This window comes from Prosopis cineraria, unplaced genomic scaffold (assembly GCF_029017545.1).
Source record: "Prosopis cineraria cultivar Desert tree isolate PC_DT_omini unplaced genomic scaffold, ASM2901754v1 PC8, whole genome shotgun sequence".
Taxonomy (NCBI): domain Eukaryota; kingdom Viridiplantae; phylum Streptophyta; class Magnoliopsida; order Fabales; family Fabaceae; genus Prosopis; species Prosopis cineraria.
Window position 1 is genome coordinate 17139717 of NW_026555339.1, and position 14534 is coordinate 17154250.

A 14534-nucleotide genomic window follows, 5' to 3' on the forward strand; every position below is an offset into this window, starting at 1 on the left:
AATTATAAGGCATGTTATTGTCTTTTTATTATAAATTTTTCCTTTTACCACTCATTAAATATTAGTGAAAGAAAGAAGATTATTAAAATATGTATTTTTAATATATAGAACCCAAGTTTAAAAACTTATTAAAAGTTTTAGAGAGAATTAATAAGTTTTAATATTTTCTTGAGTTCTAATGAAAACATATTAGAAGTAACTTATAAATAATACTAAAGATAATAGTTTGAAATCCACTATACTATTCATCATGACTTACGATTAGTATGACTTTCTATATATTTTAATTGATAAGTCTTAGAACCAAGTTAAAATGAGAAAAATACTGGTAATTGAAAACAAAAACAGAGTTAAATTAGATTTGTTCTTTTATACAAAAATTAAAAATCCAACTATTTAAGATTAAACTATATTAATTTAATAATTATGATAAAGGAAATGTTGGCACATCGAAATATTCTCATTAATTGTAAATTAAATACTAGATTTCAAAAGGGGCATGATGCCGATGCTTAGAATAGAGATTTTGCTCTTTTTTTTTTTTAATATCAAGAAAGTTAAATTGATGTACATATTCTTATTAATTAAAGTCGGTGTGGGCTCATGCGAATAAAGACTAGAAGCTACTCACTTATTAACTTATTCTTACTAAGTTAAATTTACTTTCACGGTAAATTTAAAATTGTTACATTTGTGGTCATGTTTTCTTTATAACTCACATTAACTATTTATAGTGTTTATGCGTGAAAATTTACAATTCAATTGACTTAAACAATCATGCTATTTTAGCTAAAAGAAATATCATGCTATAATTAATTTTATTTTTCTATATGTAGGTATGAAACAAAATTCATTGAAAGCATTGTTAAAGAAATGATGTCTAGATTACTTTATGAATCGCCATTTGACCTTGGTGTGTTAGTTGGAATTGAATCCAAATTAAATGAGTTGGAGTTAGTCATAGCAAGTGATTCGAAAGGAGTTCGATCTATAGGAATTGGTGAATGGGAGGGTCATGCAAAACTACTCTTGCTAGAGCTTTTTGTGAGCCAAAACGCAAAGACTTTGAGGTTTGTTGCTTTCTTCATAATATTAGAGAGGTATATGAAAAAGGATGGTTTGGCAATGGGAGTAGAATGATAATAAAAATTCTACTAGTCCTTGATGATGTGAGTAAGATAAGCCAACTTGAATATTTGGCTCCAGAGCAAGGATGGTTTGGCAATGGGAGTAGAATAATAATAACAAGAGATATGCATTTGTTATCATCATATGATGTATCTACTCAGTATAACATCAAATCCTTGAGTGATGACCGATCCCTTCAACTTTTCCATCAAAATGCTTTTAAAGGAAAAAATCAACCAAATGAAGGTTACTTAAAGCTTTCTAAAATATGATAAAATATGCTGCAGTCCATCCTTTGGCTCTCAAAGTGTTAGGTTCATTTCTTTGTGGAAGAACTATAGTGGAATGGAAGGATGCACTTGCCAAGTTCAAGAAGGTTCTTCCAAAGGACAAATTGAAGATACTTAAAGTGAGTTTTGAAGCATTAGATGATAATGAGAAGATCATATTCTTGGATGTTGCTTTCTTTTTCAATGGGATGGCCAAAGATTATGTCATACAAATTTTAGAAACATTTGATGAAGATCTTTATCCAAAAATTGGAATAAAGTTTCTTACTGAGAAATCACTGCTAGTAATCAATCATGAAGGGCGTTTGTGGGTGCATGATATTCTTCAAGATATGGGTAAATATATTGTCCTTCAAAAATCACCTAATGATGCTAGCAAGCGTTCTAGGTTATTGTCTTTGAAGGATGCCAATGATATCCTAAAAAGAAACAAGGTAACACACTTTAAGTTCTTGTGATTGTATGTGCACCCTTTATTTAATATTTCATTTCATGAACTTCTACATTATTAACTTTACTTATTATGTTACAGGGTACAAGAGCAATTCGAGGTATAGCACTAACATTAGAAAAATCATTTGATGCACTTTGGGATCCTGAAGCCTTCTCAAAGATGAGTAATCTCGAGTTACTTATCATTTCAACTTGTTCATCACATGTTTCTCATTACCAATTGAATCTTCCTCGAGGACTTAAATATCTTTCCAATGAGTTGAGAGTTTTTCAATGGGAGGGGTATCCTTTAGATTCTCTGCCCAGACATACTTAGCTTGATGAACTTGTTCATCTAAAAATGCGACACAGCAAGTTAGAAGAACTTTGGAGAGGAACATGGGTAATTGTGGTCCTTTCATTGAAATTGCTTGTCCATAATTTAATACACTTATTATTATAACTAGCTTTTGGTTTTGGGGACTTACTTTTTTTGTTTCTTTTTTCTTTTTTTCTTTTCAAGTCTCTACAAAGGCTGATGTCGTTTGATTTATCTCATTTCAAATGCCTCATCAATACCCCAGATTTTGATGAAATTCCTAATGTTGAAAGATTGATTCTCAAAGGGTGTTCTAACCTTGTTGAAATTCACCAGTCTCTTGGAAAACACAAGAATCTTGTTATTGTTCATTTGAAAGGCTGCACAAAAGTTAAAACCCTTCCAAGAAAATTTGAGATGGATCGATTACAAACTTTTGTTCTATCCGGTTGTTCAAAAATTAGAAAACTTCCTGGGTTTGGAAAGGATATGAAATGTCTCTCTAACCTTGATTTAGATGACACTGCTATATCCAAACTACTTGAATCACTGGGTAATTTGATTGGTCTTGCTGAATTAAATTAGTTAGGCTGCAAAAATCTGGTTTGCCTTCCAAATAATGATTGTAAATTTATAGCTAGGAAGATTATCACAATTTCTGGTTGGTCAAAGCTTTCAAGGATACTAGAGGATTTGGATGAAAATGGGGCTTTGGAAGTGCTTGGTATGTGTCGTCGAATTTCTAAAGAAGCACAATCAATTTGTGATTACAATGGTCAAGCACATTCTTCAACGTCATGGAGTTGCTTCTCCCTTCTCAGGAAGGCATTTGGGCTTCAAAGGCCTTCAAGCACAATAAATCTTTTCTTGTCCCCTTCTTTTTCATCCTTGACCGAATTAAATTTAGAGTATTGCAATCTCTATGATGGAACACTTCCTGATGACATTAGCAGCTTTACATCATTGGCAACATTAAATTTAAGTGGAAACAATTTCATTGACTTACCATCTGGCCTCATTTCCAATCTTTCGAAGCTTCCATGTATTATTCTCCTTGATTGCGCAATGCTCAAGTCCTTGCCACAACTTCCATCAAATCTATCCAATATTTACGCAAGTGGTTGTCCATCAATTGAACATTACATTTGTTCGCAGAAACTATGGGAATTCATTGAATCATTCCAATCTCAATTTTGTTTATCTGTATTTAATTGTTCTTTCACATTATTAATCTTTATACTTCTTTAAAATGCATTTGGATATGATGAGTCATCAAAGCTTAAAGTAAGGAAGTGTGGGTGGCGTCTGGTGTATAAAGAAGAAGTTGAAACATGGAATGAGTGTTGTTGTAGCATCAATGATGGAATCATAGCTAGCCCGAAACGCCAAGCCACCAAACAAAGTGCACAAAATGAGAACAAATGCTTCAAGGTACGTATGACACACATTTTTTTTTAATTGAAAGTTTATATTTTATATTATTCGTTGTTTGATGGTTATTTAAATATTTATTTAATGTATAAATTTAATATAATCTTTCAATTCATATAAGTATTATATTTCCTCAATGTTTTGTTTCCATTGGCATTTTTTGTTTATAGTATTGGATTTGTTTTCATATATTACAAGATTGTTCTTATTTTTCGTGTGTTGTTTTTGTGGTACTTGTATGACATGATTTAGTTTCAATAGTCTATCAAATGCCAAATTTGATCTTATGTACAACCACATGTTTAAAGGAGATGTAGGATTGTAAAGGACATTTTAAAAAATAAAAACTCAAAAATTTACATTTTATTATTATTATTATTATTACTTTTTTGTACAATGTCTCATATTATGAAATATGTAAACTTTATAGATGACATAGAAGGAGTATCATCTTACTATAACTATTAAGCTATTACTGTTGAAAACAAGAAGTGTCGTTGTTGTACAGAGATGTCAAAAGATGGCAAAAAAGCAGAGATAAAGTTGCGACTCATTCTAACAACTTAAACAATCCCAACGAAGTTGAGAATAAAGATGGGTGTAGCTGTTGGGAGTGGATTTCAAACTTTTGGCATTCCGTTAAGCATCTCTTTCAGACTTGGTGTTAAGGTATATTAATTTCTAGTCTCTGTTTCTAGGTACATCTTTTGTTTCTTTCAGTATAGTTGGTTAAGTCTGATGTTTACTGATTCATTTTACAAAACCATAGCAAATTGACTTCCAAAAGGTGACGCACGGACAGTATTTCGTTGGCACGAGTGCTTCTTAAAAGTGTTTGGATTGAATATCGTTCTTTTCATTGCTAACTCTCAACTCTTGCTATTTTGCATATTTTCTTGCTAATAAATTTTTTACTATTAGGCTTGTTTTAAGTATAAAGCAACGTTGATAGAATACACATACGCATTCACATATAACTGCTTTCCATACCTCTCTAAACGGAAGCTGATACTATGGCTGACTAATTTCTGCATAATTTTTTATTCTGGTAAAATTTAATATTTCTTAAACATCCTTTATAGGTTGTGCACACGAGTTGGAAGAACTGAGAATTGTCTAAGAGACATTAATTCAAGAAGCAAGAGCAAGATATGAGCTAAGAGCTTATCTAGTTTTCTCTATTCTTCCATCCTTAAATTGCAGTGAAGAGCAGTTAAACCTTTTCATTTCCATTATTAAGAACCTTTGTATGAATTTGAGCTTGTCTCTTACCTTTGCCTTTGCGATGTATAAGATATATGCTTCGTCACTTGTTTGTTTCAAGCCTTAATGTTGTTTGCCCGCGACCACCGGTGAGATTGATTTGTTGCTCTTCCCGAATCTGAAAATGGTATTGTAAAATTAGATTTTGAATTGTACTGTGAAATTAGGAAACTTACATTGTCATGTTTCGTGCTACATGTTTGTTCTATAGCTACATGTTCTGTTTCTGTTGGTAAGAATTTCTTGTTGCGTAACATATGAATGTGAGCTTTCCTAATGATGATGATTTGTCTCTTTTTTTGCCTTTTAATTTTGGAATTTGCTTTCAAAAATGCGTTTTACTCTGATGTTGACATTTATGTCTCCTTGAATCGTTAGCAAAAGAGTGATGTTGAATACGTTTTTGATGTGCTTGCGAAACTCATGAAAATAGTATCAGATGATGAAGCCATCGTCTTGATGATACTATTTTCCAATCTTGACCTTATAGTTTTCTTTAATGTTGCTGCTTGATACTGTGAGTTTATCATGCCTTTATATTTATGAGTAGCTAAGCTTTTTCATGTGGATTATTAAGAACCTTTGTATGAATTTGAAATTGTCTCTCTTTTTTTAAGAACCTGTGAAAATTAAATCAGAAAAATGCAAGAAAAATTCATAAAAACGTTGAAAAATTGAAAACAGTGGTCAAAACAATCGAATTTGCAAATTTTAATCCAACCTAGTACCAGAAGTATTAATTTTGCTCATCAGGCCCGCAAACAATGGAACACCAAAATTCACACAAGTCTAGGCAAATTAGAAATAATGCATGAAAACATGGGAAACAGGTGGAAAAACGGAGGGGAAATGCACGGAAAATATATACAAGTTAAAAACAAGGGAAACAAGTCGAACCTTAGACCAAGTGAATTCAAGTTAGGATATACTTTTTCCCTTGAATTATTCTCCAAGAAGCACTTAATTAGTATCCTAAAATATTTGCATAGTAGAAATTTTGCTCATAAAGTAATTAAAATGTAGTTAAAAAAAGTACTTTAACTTGAATCCACTTAACTTAACAAGTAGCATTTTCAGTCAAACTTAAGTTCCAATAAGCATTTTTAACTATCAATGTTAATATATTTACGGTCAAAAGCAAATATGCTATGTTTTAATTACTTTAGGGATAAAATTGCTACGACAAATAGTTTAAAACAATTGATGTTCCTCAAAAAATAATTTAGGAATAAAAATGCACCTTAACCTCAATATAATAATATAAACTCAAAGTCTATGTCATTGTTCAAAAGTGTCTACGGTTACTAAGTAAACATAAAATTCACATCTAAAAGGTTATAGTATCAGTAAAATTCTATCTATAAATTACTTCTAATATATTTTAGCAAAATTAAAAAAAATCTTAAATTTCATTAACTCTCTTAAAATTTAATAAGTTTCTATCTATCTCCTTATAAGGACAAAAGAATTATTTTTAATAGTATTTCTTAGTATTTAATGAGGGCAAAAAAAGTATAGATAAACCTAGAAAACAATGAATTTCCCTATAAATAAGACTAAAAGTAATCTTCCAAGAGTACCAAGCAAACATAAAATTCACCTTAAAGAGTTGATAGTCTCAATAAAATCCTGATTTGTATTCTAACAATAGCTTTTCTATGCTGTAGCATGAGTTATCCAAATTTTCTAAGCCATTGATGAGGACGTGATATTCACGGCATAACATTCTTGGTAGAAATCATTCCCAAAATAAGGAATTAATAGTGCTTAGATCTGTGATGTAATGTACGTATTTGAGTTTACCCATTATTTAAATCATGTCACTTTGTTGGAACTGGATCCTCTCAGCGTCCCTCAGCAGCCAAATCTGATCTGTTCAAATAGTCTCAAAATCTGATCAATACACATTTCAATAGCTATTAAAAATACATGTAAATAATTTATTTTTAAATAATAAAACTATATATTTTGGAATATCATATATAAGTAAAAATAGGTCAGGCTTAAGCTAGATTTTAATTAAATAGGCTTAGCCTATTTATAGGAATAGGGCTAGTTATAAATTTAAACATACTTTCTTTGTTAAACAGAAATGTCAAATTTTAAACAGGATAGGCCGAATGTCTCTAGAGGCCTATTTGCTTATTTTAATATAATCAATTTTTTTTTTGTTAAATAGGCTTAGCTTTTCCTGCAGAAACATACAACTTGTCCTAATTAAATTTTGGTTTGGTCTGTTTAACAAAAAGACCATGCTAAAATTTATAATTATGCCTATTTATATAAATAAGCTGAGTCTATTTACTTGAAATCTGATTTAAGCCTGAAATATTTCTACTTGTACATGATATTTTAAGATATATTTTTTATTATTTAAAAATAAATTATTCACATGTATTTTTAATAGCAATTGATATGTGTGTTGATCAGATTTTGACCATTTAAATGGACCTGATTTGGCCGCTGAGGGATGCTGAGAGATCCAGATCCTGCTTTGTTATCTAAAGACATTTACCCCAATATATATATATATATATATATATTCTATAGAGTTTGAGATAGTAGGATGGCAATCTCAAGTGTATGCACGCCATTTTGTTTTGTGCCTCGGACCCTTTCCAAACTGAAAGTTCTGCAAAGAGGCACACAGGGACGCGAAAAATAACAAATAAATCGTGTCCAAGTAAATAAATGATAAATAAGTACTTCAAGATATGATAATTATTTTAAAATTTTTAGTAACTTATTTGATATAATTTTTTTGCAAATTAAAATTAGTGAAAGTTACATATAAGTCCCATGAAGCAAACTTATTTATAAATAAATCTCATGAAATTCAAAAGCAACAACTAGGTCCCTTGAGATCAGTTTAAGTATTGGATATATAAAATTAAAATTGCAAAAATTTAAAATTATAATTGTAAATTATTGATAAAGTAATCGTAAACAATTAATCAAACAATTAATATTAAATTTTGTTAGTAATACATGATTATTTAATTATTGAATATGTAAAGTTACAGTTCTAAAAAGTTAAAATTATAATTATAATTGCTGATAAAGTAGTTGTAAATTAATTATTTAATTAATGTAATATACATTTAATAGAGTTATTCTTGTTTTTACATAAAAGTTAAAACAAAACAAAATAGGAATTAACGTGAAGTAAGGCTATTAATAAGTAAAGTAGGGCAATTCTAATATTAATTTAAATAAAAGATAATTTGTTTCATAAATTTAATATCAAAACACAAAGCAAAGCAACGAGAGGCAACCAAGTTGCTTGATCTGACATATATACCAATTCCAAATGTTAATTTCCAATCAAATTCAGGGCCACCACTTCCAAGTAAATTTCTCATGGTTAAGTGGTATGACAATTCGGAGAATTTCTTTGCAGTTTCCAAGCAAATGCAAGGTTGCGTGCATAGAGGGGAAAATAAAGTAAATAGACTTCTCTTGATGTTTTTCATTCCAAGTCTTCCCTCTGTTTCACGCATACAATTCAAAAAAAATCTTAAAATATTAAAAATATGTTTACTATACGTATTGTTTTTATTGTCCGCCAGCTGCAGAAATCTAAATTCTTTTTGTATTATATTCAATATTTTCTTGTGAGTTCTAAACCAATATAATTTCACAAATTTTGATAGTTACTCTTGTCTTTTCTTTATTTTTTTATGTTATTTATAATTGAAAACGATGTTTTACCAATTTACTTATTGTATTTGAGCATAACATTCATATGAAAAAGTGAAATATATTAAATTGTTGAAAACTTATTTATTTTTAACTCACGTCATGCATCAACATCAACGTATATATATGGAGATATACAAGACACATGAATTTAAAAATTATAGAAGAACATGTTCCGAATCGAACAGTAAAAATATAAGGGGAAGGGCGGTGCTATGAGTAACCATTAAAAGTATATAAAAAATAATGTATTCATGGCAGGTCAAAATATAAAAAAATATTGTAATATACAGTAATTACATTATACATATAAACGTCTAAAAAAGTAAGAATCCGATAAAGCATTGCAAAATGAAAAGCATCACATGGTTTCTGCCTTTCATTCTGCCAAAAAACCATTATAAAAGGTCTTTAACGATTTATCAATTTAACCAAATGATTTTATACTATGATTTCCAATCAAATTTAGGGCTATCTTTTAAGGAACCTCTCATAGTTAATTTGTTTGACAATTCTGAGAATTTATTTGCAGTTTCCTAGTTAATTGTTGGGGTGTGGTTAGGAGTCAACGATGCCTCTATCACAAGTGTGTGAAGAGGAAAAAACCATAGTCTGTAGGTAGGTTAGATTACCTTTGGCTGGGTGTTTCTACCACCGAAAGTGTACTCGAGTCATAAGTGGTTGATTCAGGAGAGCCTATGGTTTCATGTCGGGGAGCATTGGAGGTTTGGTGGTTAGATGATCATGCTAGTGTGTAATTGTGTGGAATTGTTGTGAAAAGGTGAATTTATCTCATAAATTGATATACATGGTATTACCTTAGTTCTAATACTTTAACATGATTATTTGTGGTCATAAGCATTTGATAAACTATATTGGTTACTAAGATGTTTATCTCACCCCATGGTTATATTTTACAGGTGAGGGTTCCGATAGGGGCAAGGGAAAGGAAGGAATAATTGAAGATTGAAAAGCATTATAGTATATCTCTTCCCCTTTCTCTTTTGGGTTTGTAATGAATATTACTATTATATAATGCTAACTTAGGAATATGACATTAATTTGGGATATTACTTGTATGAATTTGTGATAAATGTGTGCATCTTGGTCTATGGATGATGTTGTGGATTAAATGTATGTGCTTGGCCGTGTTACAATTATAAGTGAAGAATTTGAACGAATTTCTCAAAGTATTCTCAGAAGAAGTGTTTGGATTGTTGCTTAAGCGAGGGGTAGAATTTTTTATTGACCTTGTGCTTAGAACAGAACCCATATCGAATGTCTCCATCTGAGTTAGTATAGCTAAAGAAACAACTTGAGGAACTACTAAAAAAAGGTTTCATAAGGCCGAGTATATCTCTGTGGGGATTACCAGTATTGTTTGTGAAGAAGAAGGATGGTAGTATGAGACTTTGCATTAACTATAAATAGTTGAACAAGGTAACAGTGAAGAACAAGCATCCTTTGTCCAAAATTGATGACTTACTAGATCAGTTAGTTAGAGTTGCGGTATTTTCTAAGATCGACTTGTGACCAGGCTATCATCAGCTACGAGTCAGCGTTGAGGATGTACTAAAGACTACCTTTTACACTAGATATGGCCACTGTGAGTTTCTAGTGATATCATTTGGATTGATGAATGCCCTAGTAGTATTTATGGACTACATGAATAGAATCTTCCATCCTTGTCTGGATAAGTTTGTAGTGGTATTCATCGATGATATCCTAATTTACTCACTCAAGAGATGAGAAAGAGCACACGAAGCATCTTTGTACTATCTTGTAACTTTTAAAGGACAATAAGTTGTATGTCAAACTCAACAAATGTGAGTTTTGGCTAAGGGAAGTGAGATTCCTTAGTCATGTGGTGTCAGCAAAAGGGATTGCTATGGATCTACACAAGGTGGATTCTGTGTTAAAATAGGAACTGCCTATCTCAGTGACAGAGATTAGAAGTTTCTTGGGATTGGTAAGCTACTATCGACGTTTCATTTAGGGATTTTCATAAATTGCATCTCCATTGACTAAGTTGACTTGAAAGGATCAATCGTATGGGTCTGTGTTTGAAGTAGTTAGTGATCACAAGAGTTTAAAGTACTTAGTGGATTAGAAGGAACTGAATATAAGGCAATGTAGATAGATGAAATTTCTCAAGGACTACAACTTTGAGATTAAGTATCATCCGGGTAAAGCTAATATAGTGGCCAACGCGCTAAGTAGGAAAACGGTGCATGTCGCTCACATGATGATCCATGAATATCAACTACTTGAGACTTTCCTGGATACTCAGAGGAAAGTACCTGAGATGACATTATACAATATGCATTCTACAATTATAACTAATGAATTCTGAAAAGAGCTACGAACTGCTCAGTTTGAGGATAATATTTGTTGGGAATTTATAAGGATATTGAAGAGAGAAGACCTACTAAATTTGGATTCAATGATGATGGATATGTGACTTATGGGATTGGATTTGCGTACTAAGTGATGAGGATATAAGGAAGATGATCCTAAAAGAAGTACACCATAGTAAGTATAATATTCACCCAAGTATCACCAAGATGTATCAGGATATAAAGCAAATGTAGTGGTGGCCAGGAATAAAGAAAGACGTGATAGAGTTTGTGGCGAGGTGTCTGACGTGTTAAAAAGTCAAAATTGATCACTAAAGGCCTGGTGGTGTATTGCAACCACTAAAGATCCTAGAGTAGAAGTGGGATAGCATATCAATAGATTTCATCACTAGATTTCCTAGAACTCAAGCGGGTTATGACGCAATATAGGTGATTATGGATCGGTTGAGAAAGTCAGGGTACTTCTTGGCAGTGAAAACTACCTATTCACTTGAGAAGTATGCCAAGGTCTATGTAAATGAGATAGTGAGACTTCATGGAGTGCTGAGAGACATTGTCTCTGATCATGATTCGAAGTTCACATTGAACTTTTGGATAGCGTTGTAGAGAGTAATGGACACTAGATTGAAATTTAGCATGGCATATCATCCACAGATGGACGGCCAGACTGAGAGGACTATCCAAACGCTTGAGGATATGTTGCGAGCTTGTGCCTTAGAGTTGAGAGGCAGTGGGGATGCACATCTACCATTAGCGGAGTTTGCTTAGAGCAACAGTTTTCATTCTAGTATTGGAATGGCTCTATATGAGGCATTATATGGATGATGTCAATCGCCTCTGTGTTAGATAGAATTAAACGAGAGAAGTTTGTTGGGTTTGAATTTGATAGACCAAACCATCCAGAATATCCAAGTGATTAACCAAAAGATGTTGATAGCCCAAAATCGATAAAAGAGATACACGGATTGGCGTAGAAGACTATTGAAATTTTTGGTTGGTGATTATGTGTTTTTGAGGATCATGCTAATGACTGAATTTGGGAGATCGATAAAGGCTAAGAAACTGACGCTTAGGTTTATTAGTCCTTTTGAGATTTTAAGGAAGTTGGGACTTACTGCATATCGAATTGCCTTATTGTCAAGTTTATCGGGTGTTCATGATGTATTTCATGTGAGTCAGCTTAAGAAATATCAACCCAATCCTTCTCATGTTATTGAGCCAGAAGATGTGGAACTTTAGGAAAGCTTTACCTATTGAGTTGAACCAGAGTAGATTGTGGATGTGAAAGACTGACAATCAAGAAACAAGACTATTCAATTGATTAAGGTTTTTTGGAAGGGTATGACTCCCGATGATGTGAATTGGGAGACCGAGAACAAAATGAGGTAATTATATCCCCAATTATTTCCATAGGTATGTGTTTGTATGAGATTTTGAATTTTCAAGAAAAAATTCCTTTAAGGTGGGGAGAATTGATAGGTGCTAAAGTCTCTGTGTTTATTGATCATGCTGCTCTTAAATATCTGATGAGTAAGAAAGAATCTAAACTTAGGTATTAGATGGATTTTATTGTTGCAAGAATTTGACATTAAGAAAATTGATAGAAAGGGATGTAAAAATCATGTGGCAGATCATTTGTCTAGGTTAGAAAATGAGTTGGAAGTAACTGAAATTAATGATTATTTTCTTGATGAACAAGTATTTTCTATGAAATGTAATGAATTGCCCTAGTATACTTATTTTTCAAATTTTATGGTTTGTGGAGTGATTCCACCTAATTTGAAACCATACCAAAAGAAAAAGTTTTTGCATGATGTAAAATTTTATGTTTGGGATGAACCTTTCTTGTATAAAAGATGTGCTGATCAAATTTTAAGGAAGTGTGTGCCTCAAATGTATAATGTGATATCTTGTTTGCTTGTCATGCTACTCCTTATGGAGGCCATTTTGATGATTCTCGTACTGCTTGCAACATGTTATAATGTGGTTATTATTGGCCCACTTTGTTTAAATATGCTTATGCCTTTGTTTCTCATTGTGATGCATGTCAAAGAGTAGGTAACATCTTAAAAAGGATGAAATGCCTCAATCTGGTATTCTTGAGATTGAATTGCTTGATGAATAGGAAATTTCCTTTATGGGACCTTTTGTTTCATCTAGAGGTCATTAATATATTTTGGTTGCTGTTGAATATGTAAGTAAATGGTTGAGGCAATGGCTTGCCACACTAATGATGCTAATACAGTTGTGCATTTTGTGAAAAAGAATATTTTACACGTTTTGGCACACTTAGGACAATCATTAGTGATAAGGGGACTCATTTTAAAAATAAGTTATTTTCAAGTTTGCTTGCTAAATATGGAATCACTCATAAGATGTCTTTGGCATAATATCCCCAGACCATTGGTTTGTGTGAAGTGTCTAATAGAGAGTTGAAAAGGATTTTAGAGAAGACTATAGGTCCCACTAGGAAAGATTGGGCGAATAAGCTCAATGATGCATTATGGGTTTATAGGACAACTTACAAGTCTCCAATAGGTATGTCCCCATACCAATTAGTATTTGGTAAAGCTTGTCATTTACCTATTGAACTAGAGCATAAAGCATTTTGGGCCATTAAGAAATTGAACTTTAACATAGGCCAAGTAGGTGAGAAAAGGTTAATGCAACTAAATGAACTAGATGAGTTTAAGTTGCAAGCTTATGAGAGTTCTAGAATTTATAAGGAAAGGACCAAGAAGTTTCATGATAAGCATATTTTACCTAGACAATTTGAACTTGGACAGTTGGTGTTGCTCTATAATTCTCAAATGAAGTTGTTTCTAGGTAAACTAAGATCTAGTTGGTCTGGTCCATTCAAAGTTGTCTCTATTTCACCCTTTGGAGCCATTGAAATCATGGAAGAGAATTCAAGAAGAGCTTTCAAAGTTAATGGACAGCGCCTAAAGCTTTACCATGGTGGTGATATTGACCGTATGAAGGTGTCTATTCAGCTTTCAGATCCTCCATAACCCTCTGAGATAGTCTAGCTAAGGACTATAAACTAAGTACTTTTTGGGAGGCAATCCAAGTTCCCCCCCCTTTATTTCCTTATTTGCATTATTTTGATTTTTGTTTGTGTTTTTGTAGGTCAATGGTCTCTGGGCTATGTTAGGAACAATGGAGCAATACTATGGTGTCATATTGAATTTGAAAAAAAAAGGGAGTTTTCTGAACATGGAGCTTTAATTTAAATGCTTTTGTGATGTCTTGAATTATTTTTGGCCTTAACATTGATTAAATGATTGAAAATTATCTATTTGAGTGACTACAAGCATTTTTATTTTTGCATAGAATTTAATTTTCTGAAACAAAGGAAGCATTTTGGTCACTTAGGCTCCTTCAGAAATCATACTTACTATGGTGCCTGCTGTAGTGGGTCATGTTTCTAGTTTTTCATATATTTTATAGGAGCAAGAAATATTGTTTGTAAATATATAGATATATTGTAGTAATTTTTTTACAAAAAAACTAACTAAATAATATTTTGTAAATATTTTGTTCTCTTATTTTTTTTATTATTTTCTCTCTCTTCTTTCCCTTGCTATTTGTCTATGTTTGTTTTTCTTTTAAAAA